At 42.8% G+C, this 12,294-nt stretch overlaps 1 protein-coding gene across 20 annotated transcripts in view; it reads left to right on the forward strand.

Annotated features, from left to right (window-relative positions):
• The window catches only part of NCAM1 (neural cell adhesion molecule 1), a 301,507-nt gene that overhangs the window by 45,009 nt on the left and 244,204 nt on the right, over window positions 1-12,294 (forward strand). The gene's annotated exons all lie outside the window — the stretch shown is intronic.

A 12,294-nucleotide genomic window follows, 5' to 3' on the forward strand; every position in this document is an offset into this window, starting at 1 on the left:
ATTATTTTTTCTCTCTCTTTTTAAGATTTTTTATGTTCTTTCTGCCTTTTCCTTTTCTCTTTTGTTTACACGCGTGCACACACACTTTTCTTTCTTTTCTTCTTATTTTTCCCTAACATGAGGATCATTTGAGAATTGTAGGTTGAGAATTTTCACTTGAAATTTTGAAGGCACTATTTCTTTGTTCTTAGGCTTTCAGTATTGATGTCAACAAGTTCAGTGGTATTCTGTTCTCTGCTCATTTGTATGTTCCCACTTTTCCATTTTAAGTGGGTTTCAATATCTTATTTCTGTTTCCAGTGTTCTGAAATTCCATAGTTCTGTGACTTGCTATGGATTCTTTGCATTGACTGTGTTAAACTCTCAGGTCCTTTATGGTCTGAAATGCAGGACTACAATTTTTTGAAATTTTCTTGTGCTAATTCTTGGATTTTTTTTTTCTTGTTTTCTCTCTCTCCTCTGTTTCTCTTTCTGTCTGTGTGTTTCTCTGTCTCTCTCTCTCTTTTTTTTTTTCATTCTTGTTACTCAGATTTGGAGCCTTTTGGATAGAGCCTCTGATTTTCTTAATTTTTTAAACTGTTTATCTTTTTGTTATTCTGTTCTACATTCAAAGAGATTTCTTCCAACTCCAATATTGATTTGTCTTCATTTTTGCTACTGTATTTTTTTAATTCTTCAGAGCTCTTTTTCGATGTTGCTCCCCACCCCAGTTCTTACTTCATGAATTTGCTATCCTTTTTTATTTCTAGAGTTTTTAATTATTGTTCCTTTTCCATTTTGTTCTGCTTCCTACATGGTCTCCCTTTGTCAGACATCTTTCTGTCGGTGGGCTTGGTTTCTCTCTTTCATGTTAGAGGCTTTCTTCACATTTCCAGTGATCTTGGCTATCTATTCATAATCATACGAGGTACCAAAAAGCTGTGGGGTGTGGACGGCTGTGGGTGCTGTACTTCACCGTAGCGATACGAGTTGCCAGCCTGACTTAGATGAAAAGTCTGTAGATCTCTTCTCACCCAGAGAAAAGATCTGGGTGGGTCAGTTTCTACTGAGTCTAGCCTGAAATCTGTGGGGGTTAGGGAAGAGGGGTTGCTTGACTGAAATGTTGGGATGGGGACCTGGAAGCCTAATGGCTCAGTTGCAGACTCTCATCTTCAATATGGAAGTTAAGTGTCTTTCAAGCATGTTAAAACATCTTCCTTAACAGTGTCAGTCAACAATGATGCCTTTTTTCTAAGTTGGTTCTTTTTTTTTTTTCTATTTTTTCTTTCTTTTTTTTCCTCTTTTTTTCTTTTTTTTTTTCCTATTTTTTTTCTTTCTTTCTTTTTTTTTTTTTCCTGGAACCTGTTTTGAGCAGCCCAGAGCTTCAGCAAATTTTCTCTCCAATAAGACAGATTTGATTTATTTGTTTGCTAGATTGGGATTCATTTTGTATTGTTCCTGGCTAACACATGTCATTTCTTGGTCTCAAAAAATTCTGGCAGTTTTCCTTCTGACTTTGTAGGATTGTTTGAAAAAAATGTTCTAAAAGAAACGATTGTGTGCACTTCTTGCCTGTGTTTTCATAGGAGTTACCAAATTGAGCCTCATTTGCATCTCCACATAATAAAACCCATTATTTTAAAGAAACAGCCTATGCTTTCTTGATTAGCTATTGCTACTCACTATGGAGTCATGGATGGTGGTCGGGGGAATCCTGTCACTATCAGCTTATTGTGGGGACCCTCAGGAACAATGACTTCCACGTTTGTGTCAATCCTCAATAACTTCAGGTGGTTATTAATTTTAATCATTATACTGCACATTTGCATGGTTTTAAAACCTCTATTTCTCATTTCCTGTTTCAAGCCCACAGTTGGAATTCCCAGATTGCAAATATAATTCTTAAATCATTTTATGTTAAACAAGTACATAAGTAATTATCACAAAAGAAAAAACACCAATGTTTTTGTTACTTTTCAGTTGAATTGGAGAGTAGTTTTATGTTTGTAAACAGAGCTTTTGATCAAGTGCAATTATGGCAGAAAGTTGAATCAGTGGGTTGTTGTAGAGTCAGAAGTGAAAAAACAAAAGACACAATGCTTTGTAAGGTGATAAGACAAACTTAATTTTCAAAAAATTGGCCCTATAGGGGCCAGTATGAGCTTTCACAGGTTCTCTGCATGGGATGGCTGGCGGGCAGTGCTGGCTTTAGTGATTTCTTGCACAATAGAGTCTTACTAAAGTACTCTGCCATTTACACTATAAGGGGACTGCAGCTGTGGTATTGACAGGGCAGTAAATTTTCCCATCTCTTATGACTCCCATGAAGAAACAAAAATATCTCAAACAAATTACCCACTGTAAAAGAATGGATTCTGCTTACCTTCATGAGCATGACAAACATTTAAGAGTACGGAAATTCACAACCCGTGATTCATCAATTGCATATAACACCCAATGCTCATCACATCATGTGCCCTCCTTAATGCCCATCACCCAGTTACCCCATTCCCCCAACCACCTCCCCTCCAGCAACTCTCAGTTCGTTTCCTAGAGTCAAGAGTCTCTCATGATTTTTCTCTCTCTCTGATGACTTCCTGTTCTGTTTTCCCCTCCCTTTTCCTATGGTCCTCTGCCCTGTTTCTTATATTCAAATAATTATACTTCAGGTCGGGACCTAGGATTTCATGAAGAATTTCACAGAATGCATGCCATCAAGGGGAACATTTACTGAGTATACTGTATGCTAGACTTCTGGATGTTGCACCATGTGTGTTTCTTGAAATAACCTGAGGCAGGGATTACCTCCATTTGAGAGAGTCATGGAGATGTTTCATAATTGTCTGAGCTCATGGAGCTGGTCAGTTGTGGACCCATGAATGGAACCCAGGTCAGTTCGGTTACAAAGGATATGCTTTTCCTGCTAGTAAACGATTCCTTTTCCTTGTGGTACCCCTTCCCTCCCCACCAGGTACAGTGCTTTCTTAGAGACCAGGTAAGTAGATATCCTTAAGCAAAAATCTCTGCAGTGCTGCTCAGGTTTGGGGTACAGTATCTAGAAATAATCTGTAAGTCTTATTAGGGAGCAGGAGCATTTAAGATCTCTCTGTAGTCTCAAATTGTTATCAAATAATCTAAAAGCATTCTGTGATTCTTTGGAATGTATCTGCCTAAACAGAATGGTGCAAATAAAGTCAAAGAATCTTTTTTTTTTTTTTTAAGATTTTATTTATTTATTTGTCAGAGAGTGAGCGCAGGAGAGCAGCAGGCAGAGGAAGAAGCAGGCTCCCCGAAGAACAAAGAGCATGAAGTGGGACTCGATCCCAGGACCCTGGGATCATGACCTGAGCTGAAGGCAGATGCTTAACTGACTGAGCCACCCAGGCATCCCAAAGCCAGACAGTCTTAAAGCCCTAAAAGCCTTTTCTGCTTATCTAGGATACTCTTTTGGATTAGCAGACGGACTACGGGACTTGCCCAAGGTCACAAAACTTCCATGATGTATTGATTCCAAGATGCACATGTTTCCATTTTTACCAGTTCTGATAATAGGATTGCTTCTTACGGTCTGTGGGGTCTTGTAAGGGCTCTCACCATGCAGCAGTTGGGATGTCCTTGTGACTGCCCGTGCATGTGCAAATATCCAGAGCACCAGCAGAATGGTTTATGGCGTCTGGGTGTCAGCAGCTTGGAAGGAAATCCTGGGGACCATAGTGGAGCACTTTCACAGAACGCTGAGTCGTCAGTGCTCTCCATGTCCCCAAGGTGGTGGTGTGTGGGAAAACACGGGCCTCAATGACTGGGAGTCAAAATAGAATTCGGAGCTGGATTCCAAATGTGAAAAATTGTTAGGCATACTTAACTCATTCATTGTTCAGGTATTTTCCTTTTTCTTGTGCAAGGGTGATATATGATTAAAATCTGTGTATAAAAGAACTTCCTTAATAGGTGCAAAATAATGATCTGGAGTGGTAAGGCACTTGTATGTCCTAATTTGACAACTTTTCTTTCTTTATTAGTACATGAAATAATGGAGATTTAGAGTTCATGGATTAGGAAAGCCCCTTCTTCATACTCTTATTACAGTGTGCCCTCAGCACCACGGGTTCTCAATGTGAAGGGAGGCATTTTTTTTTTTTTTTAAGATTTTATTTATTTATTTGACAGACAGAGATCACAAGTAGGCAGAGAGGCAGGCAGAGAGAGGAGGAAGAAGGCTCCCCACTGAGCAGAGAGCCCAGTGCGGGGCTCCATCCCAGGACCCTGAGATCATGACCCGACCCAAAGGCAGAGGCTTTAACCCACTGAGCCACCCAGGTGCCCTGGGAGGCATTTTTTGATGGAGGATCAATACATTTACCCCAAAGTTAGGCCTTCATATTATGATGTCCTGATACTGGCTTTATGAATAATCACTGAGTAAGTTTTATGTGGCCATTTCTTGTAGGTTTCCTTCAGTACAAGCTAAGAGGATTTCTCCAAAGCACACCTCAGTGAAAGTTCCCACCCTCATTGGGGTGGGAACACAAGGCAATGAGTTTAGCCAGGACAGCTTCAGAACACAGTCTCTTCACTCACTTCAACCACTGAAAATATCTCATTGGTTCATGTGTCTAATTTTATTTCCTGCAAAACTCTCCCCACAAATTAGTTGCAAAATGTATCCCTAAACAGGTTACTGATTATCAGCCAGTTAATATTGGAGGACTACTTCCCCAAATTATGATCCTGAGTTGAGAGTTTAGGCTGAAGCCATTCTTCCAGTGGTCATTCCGGAGGATACCAGTTGTCTGTCTGAGCAGTGATCCGCGAGCATGTCACCTGGAGATGACTCCTCTCTCTGTTCTCTATCGTGATTTTCAATCGGTAAGTTAAAAGTTAAGAAAGAGAGCAAGAACGCTTTCTGGTTTTACACACTGGAATGTTTTCTGATCCACTGGGAGATCATTCTTGCTTGTCTTCCTTGGGGGATGCTGTTAGGCAGCAGATTTCCCCTAACAGCTGCAGTCAGGGTCGGCGAGGGCCCGCTGAGCCCTGTGCACAGGGTGCCCCCATCAATGAAAGGTCAACACAAGCTTCAGACTATCTTATGTTGTCCTGACGGGTCTCTCATGGGGCAATGTAGGGGGGTGGTCACAGTGGAAGAAGATAGTAGCCCACTTTGGCTATCCATGAACAGGCTGGGTAGACTGAGACACTCAATCTTGAGCTTCATAAAGTAGGAAAGTGGTAGACATTATGGTTGATATGCTAGTCTTTCTGATTTGCTTTCTCTTTTTAAGATAGACTACACCCATAGAATTATTAAAACATTGGCAAAAATTGTACCTGCTGAGTCAGAGTAGACGGTGAAATTGTGGGGACTGTAGGTCTTCATTGGGCTTAATCAGAAGGTCTTAAACAACCGCTGTTGACGTGAAGGCAAGCGTAACTAGACCTCCAAAGAGGATAGAAGCTCAATAAATATGTAACCGAATGTGACTTAGTGTTTCTCCCTCTCTAGGACTCATCACTAAAATATGCTCATAAATCAGAAAGCACAGTGTCATTGATGGGATGTACCTACATTTTGAAAAGTAAGATCAGCATCCTAGAGATGCTTTGGGATTGTAGCAGATAAAACGTTCAGTAGCAGGTTGGAAGACTGAATTATCCTTGATAATTTAAAAAGGGCTACAGTGATGCTTACTTCTGTATATCGATGAAAAAGGGGCCCACTGAGATAGGAATGAAGGGAACAAAAGCAGAAGGGACAAGATGACTTCCCTTCAAGTGCGTGAGGCTCAGTTGCACAGTCTGTAGTTTCCAGTATAACAGAGGCCAGCGGACAGGCCAGGATGCCAAGGCTTTCTTTGACTTAAGAAATTTGAACCACATTTTGAAACAAAGTTGAACTTTTAATTCACTTTAAAAAGGAAAGCCAAAGCCACCTAATGAGCTGATTTCATATTTTCTGGCAGTATGAAATTGGAAAAAAACCCAGATGTCAGAGCATTCTCTGATTCAGTCCTAAAGCAAATTAGTTTTCTGTTTGACTCATGTCTCTGGCTGTGAAGGGCTAATTACAGACCCTTCTTATATATTTATTAAAGCAGGATCTCATTCGAGCAATGCATTATGAATTGGTTTTAAAAAATAACTCTTTATACTTGAAAGAATCACACTGCATTTCCTCAAAAACATTCTATAAATCAGACTTTTCTATTTTAGTCAGATGGGCTTTCAATAACGTAAACACAAATGAGTGAGGCTTGATTCTAATTGCTTCATTTTCCTTGTTCTGATGAATATCAGGATCATATAGCTTTTCTATACAATAGTTGATATTAAGCCACCTTAACTATTATTTATGATTCCTATTCTGTTCGCTGGGGTGCATTTTTCTAATGAGCTAACATCAGCTATAAACTGACAGAATAATTGTTCTTATGGAAGTAATTACTGATTTATAATTACTGACTTCTCCAAGATGGAAAGATCCACTTTTTATTACTTTCTTCTGTGTTATGTTCAAGTCAAGCAGGAAAGCCAGTGAGTGAGAGTACCAAGTGTTTAACTGTATAATAAATTACTGAGATACTAACTTAATTAAACTCAAGTGATGGATGTGTTGACAGAGTACTAGTTGTAAGGAGGACTTTGATAAGATGGGACACATGGGTATGAAAAGTCAAATGACAATGAAGTCAGATTATCATTAATTGTCAAATGAACTCTTGAGACAGTCGCTGTTACAGAATTCTGGAAGGGGGAGGAATGACACGACTTGGGGTAGGTAGAGGATTCATGGTGGAAGTAGGCCTTAGTTTGGGCCTTTAATTAGGGGTAGGACTTTTAAGGGGGTGAGGAGATGTGTGGAAAAACAAAGATGTTGGTAGTAGTGGTACATAGCAAAGCAACAACAAGAAAATGTATGTTCGGGATCTTAAGCTACTACTTGGTCCACAAACAATTGGTGTGTACGAACCAGAACTATGACCGTGTTGAAAGACAAGGAAACGAAGAGCTGATCGAGGCGGAAGGAGACTCAGGAGGCTTGGCGTTGCTCAGTGCAGTGTGTGATCCTGGACTCAAGCCCGGTTTGGTGTAAAAAATTTTATTAAGGACATTACTGGGAAATTTTATGAAATTTGAATGCAGGCTATCTATTAGATATTAGCATTGTATCCATGTTAAATTTCCTATAACTTTGTCAGTGGATTGTGGTTATGTATTGGCTCCCCAGGACTATTTTTTTTTTTTTAAAGATTTTATTTATTTTATTTGACAGACAGAGATCATAAGTAGGCAGAGAGGCAGGCAGAGAGAGAGAAAGGAGGAAGCAGGCTTCCCGCTGAGCAGAGAGCCCGATGTGGGGCTCAATCCCAGGACCCTGGGATCATGACCTGAGCCGAAGGCAGAGGCTTTAACCCACTGAGCCACCCAGGCGCCCCTCCCCAGGACTATTGTAACGAAGTTCCTCGAACTGGGCAGCTTAGAACATCCGAAGTACAATTTTCTCCCAGTTCTGAAGGCTAGAAGCCTGAAATCAGGGAGTCAGGAGGGCCGTGCTCCCTCTGGAAGCCCTAGGAAAACACCTCTCCTTGCTTCTTGCAGCTCCTGGTGGTAGCTGGCCATCCTTATCTTGCCTTGCCTTTAGTTGCCTCACGGCTGTCAGTGCCTCTGGCATCACGTGGCATTTCCCCTGTGTGTCTGTGTCTTCACATGGCCCTATAAGGACACAGTCATTGGGGTGAGGCCCCACCCTGACCCAGTATGACCTCATCTTAACTAATTGCATCTGCAGAGATCCTGTTTCCAAATAAGGTCACAGTCTAAGGATCCAGGTGGACCTGATTTTGTGTGTGTGTGTGTGTGTGTGTGTGTGTGTATTGGTGAGGGGGAGACACTATTCAACCCAGTGTAGATTATATATGAGAACATCCCAGTTTTTAGGAGATCAGCACTGAAGCATTTAGGCATAAAAGATGATGATATCTGCAGCGTACTCTCTAATGGGTTTGCGATAATAATAATAATAATGTATATATTTATGGAGAGAGACACAAAGAGATGAGAAATAATGTGAACCATCGATGAATTTGAGTGAAGGACGTAGGGTTTGTATAGTTTTTGAAATTATACAGAGGCTTGAAATTTTTCAAAATAAAAAATTTTCTAAAGCAAAAGCAAAAAAAAAAACACACAAAAAAGATCATATACCTTTTTCCTTTAGACCCTGTCATATCTGGAATGTCATCTGAAACCACTTAATCGATATGGCTGCAAATCAAAAGGTGTATAAAAGTTAAAAATATTAGCAGAATTCCGAGGTAGTTTTTCAAATTAAATGCTTGCTTGGCATTTTGCCCAAGATTTTGGTACATAATAGTTGACCTAATTGTCTCTTTGAGTGTCCCAGATTAAACTTAAAGACAAAGAGAAGTCTAGATTTTCCCTCATGTCTATTTGTTCCCGAAGGAAAGCACACAGCAAGAATGTGTGTGTGTGTGTGTGTGTGTGTGTGTGTATTTTGCACGTTTCTAATATTTGAATCTTTGTATATTTATACTGTAGCATGTACATGGTATTCTGTGCAGGCCTGGGGAACATTTTTCAAGTAGGTTTTGGTTTTTACTTGATAATACAGTTTGACTATAAAATGCAGTGGACTTGGCATTTCCTGAAATAAGTAAACCAGAGCAGTGCAAAATCCAGTGTGACGCAGCCCTTGGATCCAGACCCATGCTAGCTCAGGGCAGGCCGTTAGGTGGGAATAGCATGCTTTCGAAGCAGATGGCTCTGCCTCTACCATGTCCTGCAGAGGGCCAGGGGGCTTGTTTGGGCTCAGAGCCTCCATCTGATGGTGGGAGAGCCAGCTTGTAAAGCTATTCCCATGGAGCTCATTCCCGGCTGCCCAGCGTCACCCCTGGCGGGGAACAGAACAGACGTGCGGCTCCTTCATTTCTGTAAGATGAATGGATGCTGTTGTAAAGAAGGAGTTTTATTGAGCAGTGTGATGTGGTGCAGAAAGAATGCTGTAATGAAATACAAAACTCTCTGTTATAAAAACAGGTAATAGAGGTCGTTTGGGGTGCCTTTTCTAACGTCTCCCTTACTATCAGGTGTTGCAGGACTAAGTGAGAGCAGTAAAAGGCTGTGTCTCCATAGCACTGGCAACACCAGCAGGATTTCTGGGAGACTCTTGGCTGGTGGGACAGAAATCCATCCGGGCAAACCTGCACATGAGGCGCGGAGGGAAACAGGAGCCGGTGGAAATCCGAGAGCGGGGAGCCGGGGCTGGGCCTCGTAAGGCTGGGAGCTCCGGAGTGATTGTGAATCCCGAGCTGCTGGTCTGGGGCCCGCAGCAGCAGGTGTTTCTGGATCTTCACTTGAAGGCTGCGGGGGAATGTAACCCAGCAACCTGGGGCCTGGGTGAGCGCTGCCAGCTGGCTTCCTGCCCTTCTCCCCATGGCTACCGCGCGGCCACCGCATGGCCTCTGTGCCACCGCCTCTGTTCCCCCTTCTCTCCACATTCTCCCGGTGTCTCTGGTTCACTGCGGCCCCTCTGCCCGCCCCCCGCCCCCCTGACCCTTGCAGCTTTTCTTTTTGCTCCTTCTTTTGCTGCTCTTTCAGGATTTCCTTGTTCAGATTCGGGGGTGGCCCCCGTGGGCTAGCAGGTGGAGCAGAACCTGGTCCCCTAAGGCCGCTTCCTTCTGCCAGAGCTGTGGGTGTGGAAGTCACGGGGACGGAGACAATTGGCCCCACCCACAGAGCACAGATATTTTCATTTTGACCCTCTGCCGTCCTGGGCACTTTCACGTAGATGGGTTATGTCCCTTCCGATTTCATCTGGACGGTAACCAGAAGCAAGCGTTGCACTTAAACTCTTACTGGTGCAGTCGGTACCTCTGTCTTAGGGTGTTTGTCAGTAAGAGAGGAGGCAGACAAGGACATTTTTCTTTGAGACGAAGGTGATAGTAGGAAAGAACTTTGATTCGAAGGCCTGAGGGTATCAGATGCCGAGCGGACTCCCTAGGAGAAGAGCCAAACCAGGGGAATGGTGCAGGGCCAAGTTCTAAATATTTGATTTAAATTGATTAGAAACCAATAGCAGCTTTAATTGAGGAGCTCAAAGAAATGTCCATAAATGGTTCCATTGATGAAGCCCTTTCATGAGTTTCCTGAGGAGTCTGAGCACATGGAAACCACAATGGTCGGTATTGGGACTTCCCCACGATCAGCCCGGTACGAGTCTAGAACTTGCGTGTGTGGTTCTCCGTAACCCCCTGGACAGGCTTTGGAGGACAGCTGTCCTTATCGAGTCTGTTTCACAGCAGAAAAAATCAGGTCTTAGGGAGGTTAAGTAACTCCCCCTGGGTCACAGAGGTACTCACCCAGCTGGGGATTTGCATAGGGGTCTCTGTTTCTGGACACTGGGACCTTCTCTTCAGGTGCTTCTCCCACTGCCACCTCCCCCAACCCTAGCAGCCTTTACTAAGTCGTGACACGATGATTTGCCCTCTGATCCCGCTGGTTTTAGGCAGGAATACCCATCGCCGTGGTAAACTTGTGGGAAGAGCAGCCCGTGGGACAGAAGGAGACACTGGGGGCCAGACGTGGGAGCTGCGTGGGCTGCACTAATTGCTTGTTGTAGGACTCTCTCGTGGGAGCCTTTGCTGAGGGCCTGCAAGTAACAAGCAGTACTCAGCTAGAGCAGGGAGATGATGAACAGGACCATTATCTTCTTCCTAACTGTCTGGAGGGTGTCTGCTAATGTACCGTATGGGATGGGGCAGGTCGACCCTTAAGCTTTATAGATCACTTGGAAGAATAAAAGGTTAGGACCTTGATCAGAAAGAAGTCAGGGCATGTGTGAAAGCAACCATTTCTTAATGACAAATTATTTGGGTGCATACCCGGCAAACAGGTGGCACCTGGGTGAGTCTGCATCTTTGTTGCTTATTTTCCAGTGACACAGGTTTTTGGGAGAGGGTATTTCCACTGAACGGTTGTGTTGAAGGGAATTGGGGCTCCTGGTCGACTCAGTCGGTGGAGCCTCAGGCTCTAGATTTCAGCTCAGGTCATGATCTCAGGATCATGAGGGCTGGGTGTGGAGCCTCCTTGGGATTTTTCTCTCTTCCTCTGCTCCCTCCTACTGCTCTCTCTCTCTCTCTCTCTCAATTAATTAATTAATTAAAGGGAATCAAGTCCAGATACAATACTAGCATAGTTAAGCCGCAGTTTGGAGCATTAGTCCTTCCTTAACTCAGAATTATGCCAGTGCATTTCAGGGACTATGGACCTGGAAGACCCACTTGTTTCCTTCTTTGCATCTCAAGCAATTTGCATGGAGGCAGAGGAAATTGCCCCACCATCTCTCAGAGGAATTGAGAGAGCTTCTTCTCTTACAGCGGGAGTGGGTTTGTTGTTGGATGTGTCAGGGCTGGAAGGGGTGAGTGAGGCAGACGGGAAAAAAAGCAGTGATGATACTACGTAATGAACCGGAATAGAAATTTAATTGTGTTTACATATGTGCAAAGTGTTGTTAAAGCAGACATGCAGTTGTTATGCTTTTCAAATCGTTAGAATTTATTTTCCAAGATTCCCCTTCTCTTACCTTTAAATAGGAACAAGTAGAAATAGTGTCTGTTGCTGTGAGTCCTGGAAAAAACAATGGTTTATATTCCCCTGGTGTCACAGAAAGCTTATTTAGCTAGTGAGTAATTCCCAGGGCTGCGATGATTTCACCAGTGGATCCGATGCACAAACAAAAACACCCTTCACTTGTGTCTAAAAACAAAAAAGATGATTGTTGGACCTTTTTGTTGACAGTGAAATCAGCCATGACGTGTGTGTGTGTGTGTGTGTGTGTGTCTCCAGAACTTGACGACACCTTGATACAGGAATGAACCCCAAGCAGAAGCTTTGGACCTGAAGAGAAGGAATGCACACAAAGCAAACACAAGGCTTTTCTTTTCCCCTTTTGATGTATAGTGATGGCATACTACATATGCTGTATGTGTATCAGATCTTTTTATTGTGCCAACATCCCCATTTATCACAATAAATGAAACTTGCCCAAGATCACAAAGTTTGAAGTAACAGTGGCACTGGCATTTCTAACGCAGGCAGTAAGGGTGAAATTAAGTTAAACTGGATTCCTCTGATCCCTTCCATCAAACGGATGTAAGGTATGGACGTCAAAAAAGAGAAGTCAGACTAACCCCCAACTCCCCTCTTTGCACATGCGTGGCCATTTGTACTCATTATACTTAGAATAAATTCCTGAGATTTGGACCTTCTGTCTCTTACACCTTCCCATTAGCCTATCAT

Source organism: Neovison vison, chromosome 7 (genome assembly GCF_020171115.1).
Source record: "Neovison vison isolate M4711 chromosome 7, ASM_NN_V1, whole genome shotgun sequence".
Classification (NCBI taxonomy): Eukaryota; Metazoa; Chordata; class Mammalia; order Carnivora; family Mustelidae; genus Neogale; species Neogale vison.